This window comes from Nothobranchius furzeri, chromosome 2, assembly GCF_043380555.1.
Source record: "Nothobranchius furzeri strain GRZ-AD chromosome 2, NfurGRZ-RIMD1, whole genome shotgun sequence".
Classification (NCBI taxonomy): Eukaryota; Metazoa; Chordata; class Actinopteri; order Cyprinodontiformes; family Nothobranchiidae; genus Nothobranchius; species Nothobranchius furzeri.
This window is the reverse complement of record NC_091742.1, coordinates 71,982,142-71,995,567: the sequence shown is the minus strand read 5'-3', so window position 1 is coordinate 71,995,567 and position 13,426 is coordinate 71,982,142. Positions and strand designations below refer to the sequence as shown.

Here is a 13,426-nt window from a genome sequence, read left to right as displayed (position 1 = left end):
GTTTTCTTTTGGAAGGCTGGCTGACTCCAGTTAAAAACCGCCACATTTCACCGCTAGTTTTAACACAAAGCTAACTGCTAACTTGATAAACTGATTGAATGGGATAGGTGGAAATGACGTTGGATGCGGCGCTCACGTTTGCGTATGTTGCATGCAGGCGGGAGGAGCATCAGAAATCCATGGAAGATGACTGATAAACATAACTAATTTGGTGCAAACATTTACTCGCCATGTGGCAGATAGAGCTAAAAAATTTACTCGCCAAATGGAGCAATTTGCTCTCATTTGGCGAGTGTTAATTTCGGACCCTGCATCCAACACTACACCATAGTAGAAGTAAAAATTACTGTTGTTTACAACATGGCATTCCAGCATTTTTTAACAGCATGCTCGTCTTTTCCGCCAGTGCGAGCTATTTCTCTCCAAGAATTATTAACATGTTGATCACAGTGATCTTTGAGAGCTGAATCATACAAATGTCTGTATTTACGAACCTCTGCCATACTAATTCTTGCCAGTCCGCCATGTTTTACCGCATCTGACCGTCCACGTGGTTAGAAAATTTCCTATGTGCACGGTGCGGAAAGTTTTGGCCGTGCAGAGGCACGGTGGAGGGACGTGGTCGTTAAAATGACGCAAATTTGCCGCGTGGAGCTGTGCGAACCTCGCGGACGCGTCAAGCATAAACCAAGTTTTAGGGATTAAAGAATGCGTGTGCAAAATAGAATAATTTATATATGTAGCATTGTTAATCTACATAACTAGAATTTAACGTTGTTGCTATTCAGCTTTGTTAAATTCTGAGAAAGATCAAACAAATTGGCAATGAAACTTATATTATATATATATATATATCCACGGATATTTATATAATCGATAGAAGTTCATACACCAACGGGCTTGGTCTATATTTAAACAAAAGAGTAATATTTAAATTAAGAGATTTTAATTAATAATGAAAGTTTATTTATTAATTCCGAAGATCTAAAGAGATCTTTGCTCGTTCAATGACCAAATGCACCACTCTGTGTCTTATTTCAAAGAAGAGTGAGGTTTAAAAAGTTAAGAATTTATTACTAACAATTTAAAGATGACAATTTAAAAGACAATTCATAAATGACAATTTATAAAATGGCTTGCCAACTCCGGGTCGGGGGAGAGGTCCTACCTCAAGTGGAGGAGTTTAAGTATCTCGGGGTCTTGTTCACGAGTGAGGGTAGGAGGGATCGGGAGATCGACAGGCGGATTGGTTCGGCGTCTGCAGTGATGCGGACGCTGAGCCGATCTGTCGTGGGGAAAAGGGAGCTGAGCCAGAAAGCCAGGCTCTCGATTTACCGGTCGATCTACGTCCCAATCCTCACCTATGGTCATGAGCTTTGGGTAATGACCGAAAGAACGAGATCGCGGATACAAGCGGCCGAAATGAGTTTCCTCCGTAGGGTGGCCGGGCTCAGCCTTAGAGATAGGGTGAGGAGCTCGGACATTCGGGAGGGACTCGGAGTAGAACCGCTGCTCCTCCGGATCGAAAGGAGCCAGTTGAGGTGGTTTGGGCATCTGGTCAGGATGCCTCCTGGACGCCTCCCCGGGGAGGTGTTTCGGGCATGTCCTGCCGGCAGAAGGCCCCCGGGTCGACCCAGGACACGTTGGAGAGATTACATCTCCAATCTGGTCCGGGAACGCCTTGGGGTCCTGCCGGAGGAGCTGGTGGACAAGGCCGGGGAGAGGACGGCCTGGAGCTCCCTAGTTGGGATGCTGCCCCCGCGACCCGGACCCGGATAAGCGGAGGAAGACGACGACGACGACAATTTATAAAAGCTTTGGTATTAAAACTTGGTATTAAAGCAGTCCGTGTCTGGATGAAACTAAACATTTAGTGTGTATGTTTGAATGTGTGAATGTAGGTCTCAGAAGGGTTTATCTTAGAGAAAAACGCGTTCTGGGTGAAAGAATTTGGTTTGTAGTTAAGCTAAATTATTTCTTAAAAAAGGCATTCAGATGCAATCTGTGTTCTACCTCCCTTGACCTCTGTTCAGATCCGGAGGTCAAGGGAGGATGTTGATCAGCCTCTGGGTACTCAGTCCGGTAGGGGAGACCAGTGGTACAGACTCTCTGGTCCTAGAGTTGCCGCAGGCACACAGGTGTGGAATTGGTTTGCGTCTGAGCAGATTCTTAAGGAATCTCGTAGCGTCAGCTTGTGGTGCAGATGACGTTTCTATTGAAGCAATTCTATCGGCGTGACAGAAAAGCTTTAGTAGAGGTTTCGAACGGCCGACTCGATCCTCTGGACTCTCGTTGCCACGGAGAGAATTTGGTGAGCTCAAGAACTGAACTTGAACTGAGGAGTTAGGTTTTAATAGACGGCCGGTAATCTTATTCTAACGAATTACATTTTGACATGTGGATTTAACATACCTCAGAACACGCCCTCTCAGAGACAGAAAGTTCTGGGCTGTCATGTGACAAAGACATGTGAGTGCAGTTAACCTTAACCTGATTTATTGTGTCCTGCATGATTGTATATAAGTGCAGATGATCTTCTTGTCACTGTTAAACATTACTGATTATCATAAATAATAATTATTAACCAAAGAATAATAATTCATTTCAGTAATTAAATACATTTATAATGAACCTTGATGATTATTTATGAACATTGTAATAGACAGTGAAAAGAGTTTATTAAAAATGATTCTTTTAAATCTTGAAGTGTCCTTCGTCTTGCAGATGGAACAGCAGTCAGATAAAGGCAGTCAGATTAAAGGTGTAGTAGACCAACATTAAGTATCCTCTGATGGATAATCTGTAGACAGAAGTGCAGCCAGGACAGCTTGACCCAGCTGAGGAAGTGTGACCTTTGGGTCACAAATGAGGCCATTCATGTCGCTACATATAGGAGTTTTTTTTAATTGTAAACAAGGGAAGCAGAAGATACATATAAAAAATATAAAAATAAATTGGTAACAATAATTAGGAAGCAAAAAAAAAAGATTATTATGGTAATCTATTCAATCAGAATAAAAATAACAGGAAAGCTACTTGGGGAATACTAAACAGTGTGACTAATAGAGAGAAAACAAAATCCAGTATTCCAAATCACTTTGTCAAGGACAAAAAAGATATTTATGATGATGAAATCACTGATGAGTTTAATGATTTTTTTGTAGATGTGGGTAGGAGTTTGATGGAGAACAAACCAATAATAGAAGATAAATTGACCACAATGATTAGTACTGTCAATAGTATTGTCCTTGACAAAGTAGATAAAGAAAAAATACTAAACATTGTAAAAAACTGTGGAAACAAATGATCAACCGATTATCAGGACCTGGACATGATGACTGTTAAAACCATCATAGAATCTGTCATTGAACCATTCACTTACATTTGTAATCTATCACTTTCTACTGGAAATTTTCCTGATGAAATGAAAACAGCGAAAGTCATTCCTTTGTATAAGAATGGTGATAAACATAGTTTCAATAATTACAGGCCGGTGTCGCTGCTTCCACAGTTTTCTAAAATATTGGAAAAAGTATTTGTATCAAGGTTGGATAAATTCATCAAAAAAAAATTTTAACAATGAACAACAGAGGTTTAGAACTAAACATTACACAGCAATGGCAATAATGGAATTAACGGATAAAATACCAACAGCAATTGACAATAAAAATTATTTTGTTAGTGTTTTCATTGATTTGATAAAAGCATTTGACGTCATTGATCACTCAAGGTTACTTCGAAAATTAAGTCAGTATGAAATAAGAGCTGTGGCTCATTAATGGGTTAAAACATTTTTAGAAAAAAAGGAAAACGTTTGTTCAGATAAAGGACCATAAATCAAAACTATGTGAAATTAATTGTGGAGTGCCACAAGGGTCGGTCCTCAGACCAAAACTGTTCATTTTGTTTATTAACGACTTGGTAAATGTATCTAAGACACTCGGTACCATTCTATTTGCAGATGATACAACACTGTTTTACTCAAGATCAAATATACATATAAAGTGATACATGATGAACTGATTAAAATTAATAACTGGTTTGATATAAATAGATTGACACTGGATCTTAATAAAACAAATTTTATACTGTTTAATGATAAAAAGAACAGTGATGTGTCATTGCAAATAGATGGGACTGAAATTCAAAGAGTAACAGAAACTAAATTTCTTGGGAGTTCTTAGTGACGAAGACTTGACATGGAAATCCCATATTAGTTACATAAAAGGTAAAATTGCCAAATCCTTAGGAGTATTACATAGAGTCAAGTTTTTACTGACTAATTCTGGTTTGTTGGCATTGTACAATTCACAAAATTGTTCCATACCTGACTTATTGTATAGAAATCTGGGGAGCAACATACAAAAACTATACACAACCCTTATTTATTTTACAGAAAAGAGCTCTGACAATCATCAATTATAGTGGCTGTAGAGATCCATCGAACCCATTGTTTATTAAATATAAATTACTGAAATTTCATGATTTAAAAGACTGGAAAATCTTACAAACCATGTATCTGCCAACAAACATTCATGGAATATTTGAAAAAAGAACTAGTAATTACATGCTGAAAGAAACTGATGTGTTTACAAAACCTAGATTTAGAACTAAAATTAAGGAATGGAATATATCTGTAAATGGTGTTAAATTTTGGAATAACCTTAAAAGGGAAATTTAATAAAACTCTGTCATTTAATATATTCAAAAAATGTACCAAATTGAGTGTACTAAATAATTATGAAAATGTAAATTAAATCAATGATCATGATCACTCTGGAATTAAGAACAGGAAAAAGTTTAATATGAATCTGTATGCGAGTCTGACAAATGGAAACTGTATACAAATTGATTATTTCTTCTGGAAAAGGGGGCAGAAATTACAGTGGGGCAAAAAAGTATTTAGTCAGCCACCGATTGTGCAAGTTCTCCCACTTAAAATGATGACAGAGGTCAGTAATTTACATCATAGGTACACTTCAGCTGTGAGAGACAGAATGTGAAAAAAAAATCCATGAATTCACATGGCAGGATTTTTAAAGAATTTATTTGTAAATCAGGGTGGAAAATAAGTATTTGGTCACTTCAAACAAGGAAAATCTCTGGCTCTCACAGACCTGTAATGTCTTCTTTAAGAAGCTTTTCTGTCCTCCACTCGTTACCTGTATTAATGGCACCTGTTTGTACTCATTATCTGTATAAAAGACACATTTCCACAGCCTCAAACAGTCAGACTCCAAACTCCACTATGGCCAAGACCAAAGAGCTTTCAAAGGACACCAGGAAAATAATTGTAGACCTGCACCAGACTGGGAAGAGTGAATCTACAATAGGCAAGCAGCTTGGTGTGAAAAAATCAACTGTGGGAGCAATTATCAGGAAATGGAAGACATAGAAGACCACTGATAATCTCCATCGATCTGGGGCTCCACGCAAGATCTCATCCCGTGGGGTCAAAATGATCATGAGAACGGTGAGCAAGAATCCCAGAACCACACGGGGGGACCTGGTGAATGACCTGCAGAGAGCTGGGACCACAGTAACAAAGGTCACCATCAGTAACACACTACAACGGCAGGGAATCAAATCCTGCAGTGCCAGACGTGTTCCGCTGCTGAAGCCAGTGCATGTCCAGCCCCGTCTGAAGTTTGCCAGAGAGCACATGGATGATACAGCAGAGGATTTGGAGAATGTCATGTGGTCAGATGAAACCAAAGAAGAACATTTTGGTATGAACTCAACTCGTCGTGTTTGGAGGAAGAAGAATACTGAGTTGCATCCCAAGAACACCATACCTACTGTGAAGCATGGGGGTGGGAACATCATGCTTTGGGGATGTTTTTCTGCTAAGGGGACAGGACGACTGATCCGTGTTAAGGACAGAATGAATGGGGCCATGTATCGTGAGATTCTGAGCCAAAACCTCCTTCCATCAGTGAGAGCTTTGAAGATTAAACGTGGCTGGGTCTTCCAACACGACAATGATCCCAAACACACCGCCCAGGCAACAAAGGAGTGGCTCCGTAAGAAGCATTTGAAAGTCCTGGAGTGGCCTAGCCAGTCTCCAGACCTCAACCCCATAGAAAATCTGTGGAGGGAGTTGAAAGTCCTTGTTGCTCTGCAACAGCCCCAAAACATCACTGCTCTTGAGAAGATCTGCATGGAGGAATGGGCCAAAATACCAGCTACTGTGTGTGCAAACCTGGTAAAGACCTCTGTTATTGCAAACAAAGGTTATGTTACAAAGTATTGAGTTGAATTTTTGTTATCGACCAAATACTTATTTTCCACCCTGACTTACAAATAAATTCTTTAAAAATCCTGCCATGTGAATTCATGGATTTTTTTTCACATTCTGTCTCTCACAGTTGAAGTGTACCTATGATGAAAATTACTGACCTCTGTCATCATTTTAAGTGGGAGAACTTGCACAATCGGTGGCTGACTAAATACTTTTTTGCCCCACTGTATAGGACCTTTTTCTTCATCCTGCTCCTTTTCGTTCAAATTTGATTTTTTGTTATGTATTTCTTATTGTTTATATGTTTTATTTGTTTTTATTTTGAATGAAATAAATTTAAAAAAATATATAAATATAACGAAACTTTAACATTTATTTTACTTTGAAAAACCAGTACTGCCGGTTTTCCCCCGTGTGCGAAGGCTCCCATCACACACAGTGCACAGGACACCGAGTGGACAGAGGGGCACCAAGCAATCAGGTTTATGAAAAGAAAAACAGATTATATTAATGTTTATTGTCTTTTGTTTTCACTCATCAGCCACAGATACTCGCTACTGTTACTTTAGAGCTGAAACAACTAATCGATTTAATCGATTATAATCGATTATTAAAATAGTGAACAACTTTTTTAGTCATCGATTAGTTGTTTAATAATCATATTTTACCGCATAAAGTCTATTTTTACCACAATCTGACATCGGTTACAAGCTGTTAAATTTGCCGCCAGTGTGTGGCAGTAATGAGCCACTGATCTACCAGTGGAGCCGTAGAAGAAGAAATGAGCCAATGAGTGCCCTCCGTTTTCATGACGTATCACGTTACTGACGCTCATCTTGCTGTGAGAGATGGCGGAACAAGAGGAAATACGGAAGAAAATAGAAGCGACAAAACTTTAGAGAAACCCCGGACAAAAACCTCACGAGTATGGGAGCACTTCACTAGATGCCTTGAAAAGGCAAAATATGCAAAAACCATCTAGCATGGCACGGAAGCACGACGTCCCTAAGTGAACATTTGAGACGAAAACGTGGGGGCTGAGGAAGAGCACCGCGGTCAAGTGAGCCGTCATTTGGAAGAGCCAGCCCGGTAAGTAACAGAAAATAAACAAGCTGGACTTAGTGTTTTAGCTGAGTTCGTTATAGTGGATGTTAAACATGTTTTTTTGTCGCGTCAGTCTACGGTGTTCTACTTCTGATTGACTAGATGCAATCGTGAATCTCCTCCGTGTTGTGAATCATGCGCTTGCCAAATTCAGCACGTCTGTTTATAAGAATGTTCTCGTTAAGATAAAAACGGCACAAACCCATAACTATGTTCCTCATTCAAAAAAGGACAACTCTGCGGTGAAAAATATACAGACGAGCTGTGTCCAGGTGAATATAACGCGGCATAGTTGTACGCTTTCAATTTTTAAATACAGGAGAAATTCAGAAAAAGTCATTTTTTTACTATTAAAAGGCTGTTTTACTGTCTAACGCTGTAAAACGCCTCACAACACATTTTTATCATGTTTCTTAAACAGTATTACACAAAATAAACATTTTTCACATTTCTCTAGCTAATTTAAACACTCCCGACTCAAAGTAAAAACCTCATGAGCTTCTTACTCTGAGCTTTTTAATAGTAAAAAAATTAGACTTTTTTTCTTAATATCTCCTGTTGCGGGCTATTTTGTAGAACGTAACCCTCAAAATAAATGATCACTGTATATTGTTAATTAATTCAAATAATTTAACATTGATTTAGTGTTGTAGTGTGTGTGCTGCTTTATTTTATATGTGTACTTATTTCAGTCTATTTGTGTTTCTTATGCAGAAAAAAACAAGCAACGATGGACAACTACATGGGGAACAAGACACTCACCCCCCAGCAATTCATACCACTTACAAACTCTATTCTAAACATGCTGGTAAAAGACATGAGGCCACTATCCATGGTGGAAGGAGCAGGCTTCCAGCTAATGCTAAAAAATTATTCTGGACTGATATTTTGCACTGTTTAGCTCATTTTCTACTGCTGACTGTGTTCATGTGCAATAAAATAGATTGCAGTCAACTGCACAATTCTCTTATGTTTTTTTTTTCTTAACTGAAATGCATCCATCACTTGTATAGGTTAAATAGCTAAACAGTAACAAACCGATTAATCGATTAATCGAAAAAATAATCGACAGATTAATCGATTATGAAAATAATCGTTAGTTGCAGCCCTAGTCATAAAATTGCTCAGGGCACAATCAGAGCAAAAATAAACAAGAAACAAGATGATCACTAAAATAACTCCTGGTTCCCAGTATAAAAAGACCAGTATACTTATAGCTCATAGTTTATGACCCTAGGGCTATAGACCTTGGTTTCACTCATTTAAGTCTAACCAGTACAGACCCAAATACCAATATCTTGCAGATACTGACAGCAAGAATTATACAGTGGCATTTATAACAAATACATGCAAATTGATGTTCACTAAATGTTGCATAGCATTTATTGAGTCATGTCAAGGTGCTGTAGGAGCGTGCACTAGCACCATGTCCTCAGAGAGATTAGTTATTTATCAGCGTGAGGAACTTATTTCTACCTTATTTATAAACTATTTATTTACAAGTCCATCAGTTAATGTAATAATTGTCCCAACCACAGCTGCACCCCCCACCCCCAACCCGGTCTCACAGCAATCGGGGCTAGCTGCACGTGTGTTTAGCGCGCCGCACGCGCACATTTAGCCGTTTTTAGCGGCTCAGGAGTCCGCAGGTACGGTGTGTGTGTCACTCACTCTGGTTACTCCAACAGGGAGCCGGCTCCGAGAGCTGTCTTCAGCGACTGACACATCACTACATCATTCCCTTTCCTAATGTCCTGACGAACGGTCCGGAGCGCAGGCGGAGTGTTTAGCTAACCTGCAGCAGGAAATGTCGACGACAGTTATCCAGAAAGTAGCTAAGGTTACCAGATATGTTTCTGAGGTGTTCGCTAGGTAATTTTAAGATTTAAAAAGTCAAGAAGGGGGTCTGAAAAGCTGTTAGAAGTAGCGTCAAAGTCACCAAGTTAACTTGGCAACACTGGGAGGAGCGCTTCATTTGCAACTCAAGGCAGCGCAAGTGGGAGGAGCAAATAATCGGCTTGTTTTGTTTTTATAATCGTTCAAAACATTTCATTCGGAATATATTTCTATGTCGATGTTCAGAATATGACATCTGATAGTCTGAAAAAAATAATACCTGATTTGGAAAAAATAATACCACTGAGACCAAATTTAACACTTTTAATGGCCTTAAATTTGTCTATTTTTATTTATCACTTTTTAATACTTTTTAAAACCCCGCGGACACCCTGTTGAAGTGTGGTGCTAACCCGATTCGCATGATGTATCCATTTTTGTCCTTGCCACAAGTGAACAACTTCGCTATGTCCGAATCTGGAAACATAGACTTGAAAACTTCAGCCAAGTTTTCATTTGAGTTCAGGGAATGGTGTTTTTCCGCTGTGTGGAGACACCATAACACCTCAGCATGCAGCGTCGCTGTGCTGCCCAGAGCCACTCTGATATCGGCTGCAGAAGATGAGGAAGCAGAGACAGCCCGGCTCTAGGTGCGACTGTCGATCGTGGAGCGACGTTGGGACTACGTTGTGGTGGTTCAACCTGATTTCCACAGAAGCTAGCGATGGATAGCTGCCGCTCTCGGCGGCTAGCAGCAGCTTTGTGGCTAGCACAACACATGTGCGACTTTAAGGAGTTTATGCCCATTGACACAATACTTATTTTCTTCTTGCATATCGTATAGTAAGCCTCCCTCACGTTCCCCTTGACTGGCTGAAGCCATTCTTTGAAATCCGGGATATCCAGCCAGGACGCTGCAAACTTGCACTTTCCCATTCTCGTTGTGCATTCACGTTCACCAACATTCTCTTCCGTCTTAACATTTAGGAGCGTTCCTAATATGCACCGGGAACACCAGAGCGTTCTTTGCACTTTTGAGCTTCCACCCCGTCCACCCTGGTGCTCTGAGAGAAAAATTACTAACGCACCCACAACAGCGTAGTGTTTTTTTTTTTTTTTATCTTTTATGCTCCCTCTCTCGGTTCGTTAAAAAATAAAACTAAAACAAACTGTTGGCTATCAAATTCAGAAAAAAAATCTCAAAATTTAAGACTTTATAAAGCCGTGATAAGACTTTTTAATACTTTTTAAGGGTCTTAATTTTTCCAAAATTGATATATCACCTTTTAATACTTTTCACGACTCCGCAGATACCCTGATCTTGCAGTTCCTTCTGCCCGTCTCGCTACCATGGGGAGCAGAGCTTTCAGCCGCTCTGCTCCTCATCTCTGGAACTCACTCCCCCCTGACATCAGGAACATCGACAGTTTTACCCTTTTCAAAACCAAACTCAAAACACACAGTATGTTTAAATCTGCCTATGACCTCTGATTTTATTGAACGGTTTCTCTCTTTGTTTTTTCTTCTTTGCCTTTTATTGTTGTTGTTTTAATGTATTTTCTGAAGTATTTTCTGTCAAGTGACCTTGGGTGTTCTGAAAGGCGCTTTTAAATAAAATGTATTATTATTATTATTATTATTATTATTATTATTACAGCACCTTGACACGACTAAATACATATTATGCAACATTTTGTGAACATCAATTTATTTGCATTTATTTGTTATAAATGCCAATATATAATTCTTGCTGTCAGTATTTGCAAGATATTGGTATTTGGGTCTGTACTGGTTAGACTTAAATGAGTTAAACCAAGGTCTATAGCCCTTGGGTCATAAACTATGAGCTATTAGCATACTGGTCTTTTCATACTGGGAATCAGGAGTTATTTTAGTGATCATCTTGTTTCTTATTTATTTTTGTCCTGAGTGTGCCCTGAAAATATATGTATCTACCTTATAAGCTCTTTTATATGTATCTACCTTATAAGCTCTTTATATAATATTCTATGCTATCTTATATTATCATATGCTATGGAAGAATCTTGCTCTGATACTAAGTGCCTCTCAGTGTCTCTCTGCACAGAGATGATTTGCAGCATATTCTCTCCTGCACCAAAAAAGGGAGTGAAAACATTCCATCTCGTCTCAGTTCCTCTCGGTACCGACGTGTGTCTTTTCCTATCAAGGATGTATCAGGATGTTCTCGTTTATCTCAAGGATACATGTTCTTGTGATGTATTAGCTCTCCACTAACAAGGCTATTAGTTTTTACCTGTCATGACCAATGACGTGTGTATATGGCAAACTGCGTATGTTACATTCCAGTATTCCTCAATAAAAATAAGCCGTATCAGCGGAGCTAGAGAGAGCGCTTGGATGCAGCAGACGAGCAGAACGCGGGTTCTAACTGGAGCTGTATGTTCTCTCCCCTCATGAGCGGTGAAACAGTGACTGGTCTTCTGATCATTTGACTCCACATTCTACCAACGAAAGGTGTTTATATCCATGTTCTCCGTACCTGTGTTTGGTCTAACAGAAGAAAGACCAATAGCCCCGAGCAATTTTATGACAGAATAAAAACAAATAAAATCAACATAAACTGAAAAATCGTCTGAAATAATCGAGATCTCAATTTCACTCACAATAATCGTGATTATTATTTTTGCCATAATCGAGCAGCACTAGTGGCATGCATGGTTGTTGGTGCCAGACGGGCCGGTCTGAGTATTTCACAATCTGCTTAGTTACTAGGATTTCCAAGCACAACCATTTCTAGGGTTTACAAAGAATGGTGCGAAAAGGGAAAACATCCAGTATGCGGCAGTACTGTGGGCGAAAATGCCTTGTTGATGCTAGAAATCAGGGGCCTCCGGAGACGGCAGCACTCGGGACATTTATTATCAAAGAAGACAAAGTCGGAAGTATGAGCATTTTTTGGATATTTGAAGAATGCCGAGGGACAGTTGATAGAAGACACGGCTATCCTGTTTGCAGCACGAGCAGAAAAAGTGTCTGTGAAAGGCAGCAACGCTACGTGGCCATCATAATGTAGCCATTGTCTCACGACTCCGCCATCTCCAGTTCGCCACTTTTCACAAAATCTTCTGGTTGCCACTGGTCCTGATGGTTTTTCTTCCAGTTCGATGAGTTTTCTTTTGGAAGGCTGGCTGACTCCAGTTAAAAACCGCCACATTTCACCGCTAGTTTTAACACAAAGCTAACTGCTAACTTGATAAACTGATTGAATGGGATAGGTGGAAATGACGTTGGATGCGGCGCTCACGTTTGCGTATGTTGCATGCAGGCGGGAGGAGCATCAGAAATCCATGGAAGATGACTGATAAACATAACTAATTTGGTGCAAACATTTACTCGCCATGTGGCAGATAGAGCTAAAAAATTTACTCGCCAAATGGAGCAATTTGCTCTCATTTGGCGAGTGTTAATTTCGGACCCTGCATCCAACACTACACCATAGTAGAAGTAAAAATTACTGTTGTTTACAACATGGCATTCCAGCATTTTTTAACAGCATGCTCGTCTTTTCCGCCAGTGCGAGCTATTTCTCTCCAAGAATTATTAACATGTTGATCACAGTGATCTTTGAGAGCTGAATCATACAAATGTCTGTATTTACGAACCTCTGCCATACTAATTCTTGCCAGTCCGCCATGTTTTACCGCATCTGACCGTCCACGTGGTTAGAAAATTTCCTATGTGCACGGTGCGGAAAGTTTTGGCCGTGCAGAGGCACGGTGGAGGGACGTGGTCGTTAAAATGACGCAAATTTGCCGCGTGGAGCTGTGCGAACCTCGCGGACGCGTCAAGCATAAACCAAGTTTTAGGGATTAAAGAATGCGTGTGCAAAATAGAATAATTTATATATGTAGCATTGTTAATCTACATAACTAGAATTTAACGTTGTTGCTATTCAGCTTTGTTAAATTCTGAGAAAGATCAAACAAATTGGCAATGAAACTTATATTATATATATATATATATCCACGGATATTTATATAATCGATAGAAGTTCATACACCAACGGGCTTGGTCTATATTTAAACAAAAGAGTAATATTTAAATTAAGAGATTTTAATTAATAATGAAAGTTTATTTATTAATTCCGAAGATCTAAAGAGATCTTTGCTCGTTCAATGACCAAATGCACCACTCTGTGTCTTATTTCAAAGAAGAGTGAGGTTTAAAAAGTTAAGAATTTATTACTAACAATTTAAAGATGAC

At 39.4% G+C, this 13,426-nt stretch overlaps 1 protein-coding gene and 1 long non-coding RNA gene across 2 annotated transcripts in view; one reads left to right on the top strand and one right to left on the bottom strand.

Moving 5' to 3' along the window:
• LOC129155666 (zinc finger protein 345) overlaps positions 1-13,426 on the bottom strand; it is a 74,340-nt gene that overhangs the window by 31,192 nt on the left and 29,722 nt on the right. The window lies entirely within an intron of this gene.
• On the top strand, positions 6,711-8,307 carry LOC139065555 (uncharacterized). Its single transcript, XR_011518537.1, has 2 exons — positions 6,711-7,330; positions 8,060-8,307. It is a non-coding gene; the product is annotated as an uncharacterized lncRNA (long non-coding RNA).